Source organism: Cebus imitator, unplaced genomic scaffold (assembly GCF_001604975.1).
Source record: "Cebus imitator isolate Cc_AM_T3 unplaced genomic scaffold, Cebus_imitator-1.0 Scaffold771, whole genome shotgun sequence".
Classification (NCBI taxonomy): Eukaryota; Metazoa; Chordata; class Mammalia; order Primates; family Cebidae; genus Cebus; species Cebus imitator.
Window position 1 is genome coordinate 90,452 of NW_016108086.1, and position 14,324 is coordinate 104,775.

Below are 14,324 nucleotides of genomic sequence, written 5' to 3' on the forward strand. Positions count from 1 at the left end.
AAAAAAAAAAAAAAAAAAAAAAAAAGAAAAAGAAAAGAAAAGAAAGAAAAATAAAATAATAAAATAGAAAATGAACTTCTATTTAAGCCACACAGTCTGTGGTATTTTGTTATGGGAACTCTGGCAAACCAATATAAATATATACACACATAAACATATACATATACAAACATAAACATATATACATATACATACATACACACATATGTGCATGGGTTTGCACGTATTTTTTATTTAGTATGCAATTTAGTGATAGATAACTATGAAGAAAATCAAAGCAGGATAAAAGGATTAAGAGTGCTTGGATGACAGAGGGATTGCAATTTTAAATGGGACGGTTAGAACAGGGTGCATTTCAGAAAGTGACATTTGAACAAAGTTCCGAGGAGGTAAGGGAGTGGGCCAAGCAGATATCTGAGAGAAGAGCATTCCACACCAAAGGAATCGTCAGTGAAAAGACTCAAGGCATGTTTAGAGAAAGAGAAGGTCGGTGTGGCTGGAGTAAGGTGAGCCCGGGGTGGCAGGGTGAAATGGGACGACAGAGTTAAGAGGAGAGGGGGGAGAGGGTCTTGATGAAAACCGTAAAAACTGCACCTTTATAATTAATAAAAAACACCCACAGTTAGATGCAACATTGTTACGTTTGTGAACTTCAAGAATACAGAGAAAGTGTTTAATGTCTCCAAAGAGAAAAACAGGTCACCTATTAAGAGCTCAGGAATCAGACTGGTATCGGTGGAGAAGTACATTCCAAATCCCAGGAAAAAGCAATTTAAAGTGAATCCTATTTTCAGCCAGCTCACAAAATAAATATGTAGGAGGAATACAGACACGTACAGATATCCAATGACTCAGAAATTTTAATTCTAGCAAAATGAGGAGATAAAGCAAGAAAGAGGAGAAATGTGATTCAGAAAAGAATGGCTACAACATAGAAAAGCAGTGAAGGGAGTGCCGCCTCAGAGTAAGAGCAGCGTGGGAGGCCTGGAAGGCAAATACTGCAGTCTGGAAAAAAAAAGGGAGCTCTCCAGAAGGAAGGGATAAGGCAGAGAAGAAAAAGAGATGAAATGACTGAAAACTGAGAAAAACTTGAAGATTTAGTACACAAAATTGGGAGGGAAAGGGAGAGATCAACTTTCTCATCTATTTGATTCTAGAAAAAGTCTTTCCGTGGTATTCTGCACATGAGATTGAACCAACAGGGAAGGAATTTTAATCCTAACATATTTTTCCATCATGCAGTATACACTATTTATAGAATGAAACAATGTACACTATTTATGGGTCTTCAATGTTCAGAATTCCTCCAAAGATCAATCTTAGTAATGTTACAGAATAGATTTTAAGGTTTCAGAAAGAATATGATCAACCTTGACGATATGAAAGTACAACTGTAAGATACTGGGGAGTAGAAGAGAGGGAGAAATGGAAGGCAGGGTGGGCAGATAATTGTTATTTTATAAAAAGAAAAGCCAAAAGATGCTTGCCTCGAATTATTTTTTAAATAATAATAAAGATAAATACAGGGAAAAAAAAAGACAATAAAGGTTTGATGCGTATTTAAGAGAACTTTCCCCCACTAACAGAATAAGAATGTAGGTGTAAGTGCACAGTGCTAAGTTTCAGAGCAGTGTGAGGTCGCAGGGTGCAGGGCGGTGTGCGGAGGGAAGGCTGGTTTAAGTGACATAAACCCTTGTGATAGGGCGGTAGTCAATGTCTAATTTTTTAAAGAATTTTTAAAAAAATAATAAACATGTGATTTAGAGATTTGGGGTGACCTGAAGAATAAATTAGGAACAGAAATCATTAGAAGTAACTGCCTCTGAGGAGTAAGACTGGAGAAGGAGAGGAAGCAGTCACAGGGGAAAGTTCCTTTTCACTAGGAGCTCATTTATAGTTTTAATTTTTTACCCATCTGATTTATTTCTGTAATACAAATTAAAGGGGAGATTTGACAGGAGAATAAATAGCAGAGCTTTTCCATGGAGGTCAGTTATATGTATTTTTAAACATTTGACTTAAGAGATAACCTCTCTAGAAAACATATTCCCTGAGGTTTGAGATAACTAAAATTGTATGGTATCCAGAATTTCTATACTTCTCATGTGCTCATTTATTGATTAAAAAGATATTTTGGGGGTTCCTACCACGTGGGTCTTCTCACACTTTGGTGTTTGTTGTTAGTGTCTAAAAAACCTTTTTCTATGTTTCTTCTCCTCAGTATTTACTGCCCTCAAAACACACCCTACAGAAACAAAAAAAAAGGCTCCTGTGTATCACTGGAGATGTGAACTGCTAAAGGGATAACATCCTGTGGTAGGAAGAAGGATAACCCCCTCAAAGATGTCCACATCCTAATCCCCAGAACCTGTAAGCATGCATTTTACATGGCAAAAGGCTACGTGCAGATGTGACTAAATTGAGGATCCTGCAATGGGGAGATTATCCTGGATTATCCAAGTGGGCCACATAGAATCACAAAGGTCTTTATCATCAAAACAAGGAGGCAGAGAGTTGGTGAAGGACATGTGGCGATGGAAGCCTCGGCTGGACTGGCAGATGGCTGGCCTAGAGCAAAGAGCCCAGGTATGTGAGCTGCCTCTCAATGCTGGAAAAGGTAAGCAAAAAGACTTTCCCTTAGCACCCCTAGGAGGAACACATCTCTGCCAGCACCTTGATTTTAGTCCCATACGGCTCATCTTGGACTTCTGACCTCTAGAAGCTCAAAGGTAACAAATCTGTGCTATTTTAAGCCAATAAATTTGTGGTAAATGGTTACAGCAGCAATAGGAAACGACTAATACACATCTAATGAAGGTGTTTTTCGTTTTCTTTTTTTATTTACAGCAATACACTAAGGCATAGCCTAATTTGCTAAAATTGTATAAGTTATAACTACACTCATTTTGGATCATTTTCTACTTACTATAGCAACAGGTGTAAGACTTCTTTAAAAATGTTAGATTATTAAAATAGTACAACCGCTATGGAAAACAAAATGATGGCTTCTCAAAAACTTAAAAATAAAGTTATATGTGCTCCAGCAATTCCCCTTGTGTGTATACTCCCAAAACAATTGAAAGCAGGGTCTTATAGAGATATTTGTACCCATGTTCATAGTAGCATAATTCACCTTGGCTAAAGATGGAAGCAACCCAAGTGTCCATCAATGGATGAACTGCCAAGCAAAATATGTACATAGGTACAGAGATATGATAAAATATTCAGCCTTAAGAAGGAAGAAAACTCCAACAGATGCACTGGGCATAGTGCTGTTCCCATGGATGATCCTAAAGATGGAGACAAGCACTGGGTGGTGATCCTGGCGGGTTCAAATGGCTGGTATAATTATAGGCACCAGGCAGACGCCTACCAGGTCATTCACTGGAATGGGATTCCCAACGAGCAGATCGTTGTGATGATGTATGATGACACTGCTTATGCTGAAGACAATCCGACTCCAGGAATTGTGACCGATAGGCCCAATGGTACCGACGTCTATAAGGGGGTCCCGAAGGACTACACTGGAGAGGATGTCACCCCACAAAATTTCCTTGCCATCTTGAGAGGTGATGCAGAGGCAGTGAAGGGCATAGGATCCGGAAAAGTCCTGAAGAGCGGCCCCCAGGATCATGTGGTTCGCTTAAGTCACTGATCACAGATCTACTGGAACACTGGTTTTTCGCAATGAAGACCTTCACATAAAGGACCTGAATGAGACCATCCATTACATGTACAAACACAAAATGTACCGAAAGATGGTGTTCTACATTGAAGCCTATGAGTCTGGGTCCATCTGCCTGATGACATCAATGTTTATGCAACTACTGCTGCCAACCTCAGAGAGTCATCCTAGGCCTGCTACTACGATGAGAAGAGGTCCACGTGCCTGGGGGACTGGTACAGCGTCAACTGGATGGAGGACTCGGACGTGGAAGATCTGATGAAAGAGACCCTGCGCAAGCAGTACCACCTGGTAAAATCGCACACCAACACCAGTCACGTCATGCGGTATGGAAACAAAACGATTTCCACCATGAAAGTGATGCAGTTTCAGGGTATGAAACACAATGCCATTTCTCCTATCTCTCTGCCTCCAGTCACACGCCTTGACCTCACCCCCAGCCCTGATGTGCCCCTCATGATCAGAAAAAGGAAGCTGATGAACATAATGATTTGGAGGAGTCCAGGCAGCTCACAGAGGAGATCCAGCAGTGTCTGGATTCCAGGCACCTCAATGAGAAATCAGTGCAAAAGATTGTCTCCTTGCTGGCAGCGTTCGAGGCAGAGGTGGAGCAGCTCCTGACCAAGACAGCCCTGCTCACGGGACACAGCTGCTACCCAGAGGCCCTGTTGCACTTCCGGGCACACTGCTTCAACTAACACTCCCCCATGTACGAGTATGCGTTGAGACATCTGTACATGTTGGTCAACCTTTGCGAGAAACCGTATTCGCTTCACAGGATAAAACTGTCTATGGACCATGTGTGCCTTGGTCACTCCTGAAGAGCCACCTCCTGGTAGCTTTTCCAAGTGTGAGTGCTCCCCCGAAAGAGTGCTGATCAGGGCCTGGAGTGGGAGTCCCCGCTGCTCCCAGGCCTCTTGGGGACCCCCCACTCCAGGGCTTGCTCCAGGGCCTTCTTCAAAAGATGACTTGCTCGCAGTTACCTACTTCCCCAGTCTTCTCTGAAAAACTATAAATTTGTGTGGGGAAAGCTGTGTATTAAGAAGGGTCATATTTGCTTTCTAGGATGTGTTTTGTTTTGTTTCGTTCATTAGTTTTAAGGAGGAGGAAGATCATGGCGGCTTCTGTAGCTCCTCTCAAAAGAAGTCTTCATTCTGAGAAATCTGAAGCTGAAACCTCTAAATCTTCAGAATTATTTTATTCAAGAGGGCCACAAGCCCCAAATGGAAAACTATTTTTAGAAAATAATTATGATTTTTTATTGCTTTTTAAATTTAATTCTGCAAATGTTCAAGTCTTAAAAAATAAAGATTACAGAAACCCGCCAAAAAAGTTCTCATGGGTGAACCCTGAGAACATCATGCTAAGTGAAATAAGCCAGTCACACACAAAAAAATATTTCACATGATTCCACTATTACGAGGTATCTAGAGTAGCCAAATTCATTGAAACAGAGAGTAAAACAGTAGTTACCAGGGGCTAAGAAGTGAAGGGAATAATGAGTTAGTGCTTAATGGGTATCAACTTTCAGTTTTGAAAGATGAAAAGAGTTCTGGAGATTGGTTGTAGAACAATGTGAATGTACTTAACACTATTAAACTGTATACTCAAAAATGGTTAAATAGCAAATTTTATGTTATATATTTTACGACAATGAAAAATAATGAAAGAAATACACAATAAAAAATGTTAGATTATTGTGTATGGGATATAGGCAGTATTTAAATTCGGATATTTTCAACCTCCCATTAAAAAGACTATTTTGGTCTTAGTTCTACAATTAGCAAGGCCAATGCCTAAGTAAATATGATTCTTTCTCATTAAAGTTGTACAAAAGTACATAGATGCCTCAGAATTTACAAATAATATAATATGTTCCTGGCTTAATGCAAATTTAAATTAATTTCTATAATGTTTCCAGTGATGACTGATTCTTCTGCTCAGTTTTCATTTCAACATTCATAATTTATCTTTCTGAAATTAGGTTGATATAACTTAACTGCCCACATTAATTTCTAAACAAGAAAAGTGTATGTGGTAACACAAAGGTTTTTAAAACAAATTGGGTTATTCTCAAAACCGTAGGGCAAATATTAGGGATTCCCATCAATGGTCTTACTGTTTTGTTACTGCTGATTGTTGTTTAAATATCATTTTAATCCTTTTGTTTCCAATAGTTACAGATTTTAAAGCTATCATAAATTTGTATTCAAAGAAAAAAGAAGGCAGGCAATCTGTAATAACCACTACCAGGGTTTACAGCTAAGATTTTTCTACCCTGAGAATTACTTATGCTATAGATCAGGGGTCCCCAATCCCTGGGCCCACAGACCAGTACCAACCAGTCTGCAACCTATTAGCATTCGGGCCACACAGCAGGAGGTGAGTGGTGGCTGAAGGAGCATTACCACCTGAGCTCTGCCGCCTGTCAGATCAGTGGTGGCATTAGATTCTCATAGGGGCAAGAACCCTATTGTGAGCTGCGCACGCAAGGGATCTAGGTTACATACTCCTTATGAAAATCTAACTAAAGCCTGATGATCTGAGGTGGAACAGTTTAATCCTGAAACTATCCCCCTGTCCCCCTCCCCCAGAGTCATAGATGTTATTTTTGTCATGAACTGAACCAGGCCATGATGCGGCCCCACACTGCTTTTGCAGAAAGTGTAAAACTATCTGTATAATTACAATTTATCATTACACATTATAGTTTCTGTTAAGGCAAGAACATACAACTTTATAATCAGACTACTTCAATGATTTAAAAACCAATACTTCTGGACTTAATTTTCCAATCAAATTAAAAGATGTATTTTACAAAATGCTAAGTAAAAATTAACACACTCCTAAATATACTGTATCCTGTCCATTAAAATAGTGTCTGGAATAATTCATCTGCTTCCACAACAATTCACACACATTTTGAAGTAGTGTACAAGTATCACAGGTTTCATCCAAATCATAAACGGAATGGCTGTATATGTATTTTTACAACAGTTAGATGGTAGGATGTGAGAAGGGTTGTTTGGGGAGAAAAATGATTCACTTAAAACAAATGAAAGATATTGCTTAATAGGTCTTAACAAGACCACTAAGAAATTTTGAATTCTGGAGGTGGCAAAACATTTATAAATTAGAAAGACTTGACTAATACTAATAAACTTTGGCAAAGCTGTGGTACTGACCACATAAAAAACAAGTCAGGGTTAGAGAAGGAAGAAGGAAAAAAAAACCACAGGTTGGATTTGGAATCTGGTAAAAGGCAAAAGCGTTCTCTATGCTTTGTAAATATCTGTGCCATGCAAAGTTACTGTTTTGTTTTAATAAGAGGAAGGAAAACTAAACAGCCGGCCAAGCAACATCCGTTTTTGTATAACGGTATCCTCCGTTAACCTTCTTCAAATGAGCCATGGCCCCTTGGCTCCTGAATGATCCTGTTTCATGGTTTAACAAGATCCTGAGTAATGTCTATTACTCACTTGTGCTAACCACTAACGATATTGCATGAAATTATTACAAATCAAGCTATACTAAAACTAGTATTATTCATCACTGAATTCTAACAACAGTAAACTTTCTAATCATACTTAAAGTAGAAGTCAGAAAAATGTCATGACTAACAACAGTAGAAGCAAAAGTATTATTTGATCAGATTAAGTAGAATGCTAATGTAACACTCTAAACTAAAATGGAAACTAGCAAACATTATGTTGGGTTTTACACATTCTTTAATATAAAATGCCAAATTATAATGCAAAGCTGGGAAAGTACTTTTTTAAAAATTGATATATCATAATTGTAGATAATATGGAGGTACATGTGTTATTTTGATACATCTTTACAATATAGAATGTTCAAATCAGGGTAACTGGGAAATCCATCAACACAAACATCTTTTCTTTATCTTGGGAGCATTACAACTCTTCTAGTTACTTTGAAATACACAATAAATTATTGCTAACTATAATTTCCTTACTGTACTATCGAATCCTAGAACTTATACTTTCTACCTAACTGTATTTTTGTACCTGTTAACCAGCTTCTCTTCACTGGGAAAATGCTTCTAAAGGAAGCAGAATTTCACCATAATATAATCCCTCTGTCATTTCTCTGAAACACACATATTCCCTTCAACACACAACAGTGCTGATCAGGTTTAAACTCTACTTGAAATATGAGGTAAGATTCTCTCTCACAACACTGCTGTAGGAAACAAAGCTGATCTTGATTAACTTTATAGCATATATACAATGGACTACTGCACGATGAAGGTAAGAAAAAAAGAAAAAATATATAGCAGAAAATGATTTTACCCCAAGTACTCCTAAAAGAGAAAGAATGGTGGCTTTCTTGCCACGGAATGTATACCAGATAACCTGTTACTATATGGCAGAGATCAGGTATACAATTTTCCCCAAATCTTTGCTTGTCCTTCATGGAACAAGCTAAACGCATTTTGTGTTTGAAGCACCTACTTGGTGAAGCCACTAAAAACAAAACAATACACAGTTTTTAAAAAGAAACCATTAAATAGAATATGTTAAATTGTCCTCATTTAACAGAAAATCCTGAATAGATTTTTGACAGTTCACAGCATACACCCAAGGGTACTTCAGGTCTACCTCTTATACTCTGTTGTGAAATCCAAAAAGCCTGTAACATACAAGTTTTTAAAAATTAAGTTGTGAGGTGGGGGTGGTGGCTCATGCCTGTAATTTCAGCACTCTGGGAGGCCAAGGCAGGTGGATCACTTGAGGTCAGGAGTTTGAGACCAGCCTGGCCAACATGGTGAAACCCCATCTCTACCAAAAATATAAAAATTAGCCAAGTGTGGTGGTACACACCTGTAACCCAGTGACTTGAGAGGCTGAGGCAGGAGAATCACTTGAACCCAGAGGGCGGAGGATGCAGTGAGTCAAGATCATGCCACCAACACTCCAGCCTAGATGATAGAGCATGACTCCATCTCAAAAAAAAAAAAAAAAAAAAAAAATAGTTGTGACAGATTCATTTGGCTTTAAAAATCTGACTTAAACTCATGTAAGGTTTATGGCCAAGACTTATCTCATGTGGTATAACTATTCATATGTTTTGCTGAACAAATATTAGTATGTTTGATTATGAAGTACTGTTCCAGGCTGTCCTGTGAAAAGGAGGTTAGATCATGTACTGAGTATGTACTCTATTACCTCTTTAAAATCCAAACAAATTCTGAATTTAGAAGCACATCTGCCATTAAATAAACTTTGGGCTTGTATTTTAGATCCAAATGAATTATATTGTAAAACTACATACAATATATTCTGTAAATATATGCATGTATGATAAAACTAGCCACATAGTTATCCAATAAATTAACTTAATTATTTGTTACAGGTAAACTATATAAATGTTAACTTTTAAGAGCATCAGATAGGCAAATCTACTAGTAAGCAGTCTATATGCAAGAGTCCACCAGAATTTCCTAAGGAAAACTGGGTTGTTTTGTGGTTTCAATACACAAAGGATTCCTTCTCTCACTCCCTCAAAAAATGTTTTGATCTGCGTGTCTGTATTTTAAAAAAAACTCTATAAAATCAATAATAAACTCATTTTTTAAGGCATTCATTTTGTCTTTCCTAAAGTTTAATGCTTTGCTTTTCACTGAAGTTCTCCATCCTTGAAAGGTCTGCTTAGAGGAAAACAGAGAATCATGCCTCAAGAGCCTTTTAAGAAACTGGCTTAAAACAAGGTGGAATGTGTTGCTTCCCTAGCACAAGAGAGAACACCTTTACATTTCCAGACTAATCCACGTAGGCTTCCAATTAAAAGGCAGTAAGAAAGGAAAATAAAAGAAAAATTATTACTTGACTTAAATACCATAAAGAAAAGCATGTATTATCTTAATTATAGCATCAGTTCAATGACCTTGAAAAACTAAAACAAGACAAAACCTAAAATGTCTTGAAACATTGACAGTTATCAAAGTTCCACAGTTGGGGGATGTTTCAAAACTTAACCAAAATTTAAACCATGAAGCAGGATGTCCTATTTTTCCTATGGCAAATCTCTTAGTTTCAAACAGGGAATGCTATTTTTATAAATAGCTATTAAAACATCCTAACACATTTTTAAAAAAATAAATTCCCTTTGTCGGATCTATTCTTCTGGTGCTTGATTAGAAAATTTGGAATTCTGATAGGAGGGTCAGTGTTAATAAGATCACTGTATTCAATTGTTTTCTGTGTTGAAAAAAGAGCTGAAGCAAAAAATGCAAAAAAGAACAATCAGTACAGCAACAGTGCCATCTTTTGACTGAAATAAGAGTGATTTTCTCCTCTTTCATTAATTCCTCATAACTTATCACCAGGAGATAAACAAATTCTTTTTATGTCATCGCTGTAACAAGTTTGAAGTTACAGTCACTGTCTTGCCTACAATTTCTGGTACAGAAGTAAAAGAATCATACATGTCTGTACTCTTGAAAAATTAAGATTACAGCCCCAAAATACTATAATTAAAATATTTATTCCTCATCTTTATTCATGTCCTTTCCTTTGCCATCAGAGTATCAAGGCAATAGTACTATTCCATTGGAAAACAATATGAGTAAAGGATGCCACAATATTAGCAAGCTTTTCCCTCTCAGAAAGTCTAGCATTATACTTTTTTTTTTTCATTTGAAAACAGTATTTTTATTAGGATAATTTAAAAACTACTGAACCAAAATGTGTAGCTTTTAGCTCATCCGTGGAAAAGGTCTAATTCTTCTTAAGAATTAGAATTCTTAAGAATTAGCCCTATTAGTGTTTAGATTCTGTTGCTGCTTTTTCTTTTTTTTTTTAATTTATTTTACTTTTGGTGCATACTATATCTGGCATTTCTCCCCATGTTATCCCTCCCCACTCTCCCCTCCCTAAAAAATGCTCATCATCACTGGTCATTAGAGAAATGCAAATCAAAACCACACTGAGATATCATCTCACGCCAGTTAGAATGGAGATCATTAAAAAATCTGCAGACAACAGATGATGGAGAGGATGTGGAGAAATAGGAACACTCTTATACAGTTGGTGGGAGTGTAAATTAGTTCAACCATTGTGGAAGACAGTGTGGCGATTTCTCAAGGATCTGGAAATAGAAATTGCTCTTGACCCAGCAATGCCACTATTGGGTATATACTCAAAGAACCATAAATCATTCTACTATAAAGACACATGCACACGTATGTTCATTGCATACGTGTGTACAATAGCAAAGCATTATACATTTTTTAAAACCAAGTAAGATTGTAGAAATTTAAAAAATTTAAAATAGGAACATTGATCCTGCAATTGGTCCATCATAACCATTTATAATTCAATTAATATTTCAGAAAGCCTATATGAGACAACCTTATAAAGGTACTTACAACTTATGTAGAAAAGAAAAACAGTTACATAATTAATAATGTGTTACATCATTAAAAATGTATGAAAGCTACAGTCTTTTTATCTCACTACCCAAATGACAGCTTAAGTCCAAAACTGAAAGGTTGAGATGCTTCCAGAGAACACTGGACACACAGTATACATTCCTCCGTGAGGAAATCCTTACTCTTTCTTTAAAACAGAATAGAGCAACTAGAAAAAAGAAAGAAACCATGTCCTTTGCAGCAACTTTGATGCAGCTGGAAACTATTATCCTAAGTGAATTAACGTAGGGACAGAAAACCAAATACCGCATGTTCTCAGTTATAAATGGAAGCTACACATTGGGTAGTCACCGACATAAAGACGGCAATAATAGACACTGGGAACCACTAGAAGGGACAGGGCAGGAGGGTGAGGGTGGAAAAACTAACCATTGAATGCTATGCTCACTACCTGGATGATAGGATCAATCCTATCCCAAACCTCAGCATCACGTGACACATCCGTGTAACAAACCTGCACATGTATCCCTTAATCTAAAATAAATTATTTAAAAAATAAGTAAACAAAAATAAATAGAATCTTCCTGAATAAAAGAGAACAGAATGTGGATTTGGTCCAGAAATCAAACAAGACACTGATTCCTATGTTAACTGAGTGTAGGACACATGATCAGCTTAATTAATAATACTACCTTATGTTTACTTGGTGCTCTAGTTAAAGAGCACTTCACAGAGTCTTAATAAAACCTTATGAGGTGAGATGTACAAGGTAAATAGTCTGACCAGACTTATCAAATCGAGGGTCACAAAGACTGACTTGCCTGAAGTGACACAGCTAATTAATGCAGCACAGACCGACACTCAAATTTAGTTCCGGGAAAAGGACCACAAGCTTTACCACTGCTATGTGCCCTGAAGCAAATATTACGACTGCTAAAATAAGTTTGGAATCTTGAACAATAAGACATAGGGCACCACATGCATTTATTCTATCATCCCAAATGTCTCAAATGCCCGTTGGAGGTAAAAAATAACTATATACCTCCAGGCACTTTTAACATAAAGAAACTAGCATTAATAGGTCTTAAGGAATGACCTGAGAATCCTGGCTACCAGCCCTTTTACAGAGCATACAACCTCCACCCATTAAAGTGCTGCTGTACAGCATTTATGATGTGGTGAATGAAAGCAAATACTTCACCCTGAGACAAATTTTAAACTTTTCATCACAGATTGGCATTTAAATGATAGTTGTGTACAATTTTAACATATTAGACTCAATGGTTAGAAACTCAAAAGTAGTCCTTCATTAAAGTTCCAAATAATTTGGAATGCCTTGGTAGTTATTGCAAATCACTTGGTAGTTCATTTAACAATACTTTCTTGGACAACTCTAAAAGGTGATCAAAATACTGTTTTCCTCAGAAGCTTAACTCAGCAAGAAAACAAGTAGATAACCAGCCTGTATTAAAAAGCCTATTTTCAGCCTTCATTTACCTGATTCTGCCATTAATCCTCAACTTCATGAAACTTTCTTCTGATCTGGCTTCTTGCATGCTGTTTTTCCTTTGTTTATCTTCTATTTCTCCAAAGTCCCCCTTTAGCCTCCACCTCCCTGTATGCCTTTTCTCTTTTTCCTATCCCTTAAATATCAGTCTGCCCTAGAACTTTATCCTTCATTTCCTTTATTACCTGAAGTTAAGTGGGTTTTTTTGTTTTTTTTTTTTTTGTTGCAGTCTTGCGCTAGTCTAGTCTGGAGTGCCTTGACACGATCTCAGCTCACTGCAAGCTCTACCTCCTGGGTTCAAGTGATTCTCCTACCTCAGCCTCCCAAGTAGCTGGGATTACAGGCATGCACCACCACACCCTGCTCATTTTGTATTTTTAGTAGAGACAGGGTTTCTCCATGTTGGTCAGGCTGGTATTGAACCCTGACCTCAGGTGATCTGCCCCCCTCGGCCTCCCAAAGTGCTGGGATTACAAACGTGAGCCACTGTGCCAAGCCAAGTGTTTTATATATGTTATCTCATTCAATCTTTCAATTAACTTCTGAGGCATGAATTATTATTCTTACTTTGCAGATGAAAAAATTAACACAAGACAGTTATTTGTACAAAATCTCTCAGGAAATGTCCAAACCAGGATTAAAATCCAGGCAATATAGTTCTACAGCTCACACTTTTAACAGCAGTTATCCCCTGCTATTCATGATGTAAGGGCTTGGTCAACTACTTCTTGATTATTGTAAAATCTTTCAAACTGGCTTTTTTGTTAAAAAGGTTCGTTATTCTCTTTGAACTTCCAGCATTCTGATCAAGGAACTTCCAACTTGTAGCAGACACTTCTAATCATTCTTCAATATCTGATTTTTAATTGGGCACAGCCAAAGTTGATTTCCTAAACTTCCTTGTAATAACCATAACCATATGACGAAGTTTGACCCATGAGATGTGAATGGAAGTAATGTTGAATTATTATTTTACTCCTTCCTACTAGTTGCAATGCACATTAAACAGCAAGAGCTGGGCTAGCCATCCTGGATTGTTAGGCTGAACATTGGGCCTGGACCCCTGAAGATTCTGGAGTCTGGCCATCTGCGGATTACCTGGACAACCCTGGGAAGCCTACTTAGGCTTTTATTTATTTAAGTCTTTATTATTTTGAGTCTCTTTCTCTCTCAGTTATATTAACTGTCTTAACTAGTACTGAATTTGGTACCACATAGAGTTGTTTTAGCAGAATCTAAGTGTAGAACTGCCTTAATAAACAGGTAAGAGAGAGCAAGGTCATAAACACTAAAGGTTAGAAGTCAGTATGATGGCTAATTTACGTTCAACTTGGCTGAACTGTGGTATTCAGATAGTTGGTCAAGTATTAATCTGGGAGTGTCTGTGAAGGTGTCTTTAGATGAGAGTAACATTTGAATTGTTAGACTGAGTAGAGCAGATGGCCCTCCATAATATGGGTGAGCTTCATACAATCAGTTGAAGAAGTGAATAGAACAAAACACTGACCTCCCTGGAACAAGATAAGATTCTCCAGCAGACGCCCTGTGCACCTGACCTGCGATGCTGGCTCTTCCCTGGGTCTCCAGGCTCTAGCACATCCAGCAAATTTGGGACTTAGCCTTCATAGCTGTATAAGCCAATTCCTTCTCTCTCTCTCTCTCTCTCTCTCTCTCTCTCTCTCTCTCTCTCTCTCTCTCTCCCCACCTGGCCTTGGTCAATGGTTGGCATGGCAGGAGGG

General features: G+C 37.7%; 1 protein-coding gene and 1 pseudogene across 2 annotated transcripts in view; one reads left to right on the plus strand and one right to left on the minus strand.

The window, feature by feature from the left end:
* Window positions 1-14,324, minus strand: part of NSUN3 (NOP2/Sun RNA methyltransferase 3) — a 56,814-nt gene that overhangs the window by 3,947 nt on the left and 38,543 nt on the right. The gene's annotated exons all lie outside the window — the stretch shown is intronic.
* LOC108297089 lies at window positions 3,212-5,007 on the plus strand (annotated as a pseudogene). Its single transcript, XR_001822100.2, has one exon. The product of XR_001822100.2 is annotated as a legumain-like (transcript).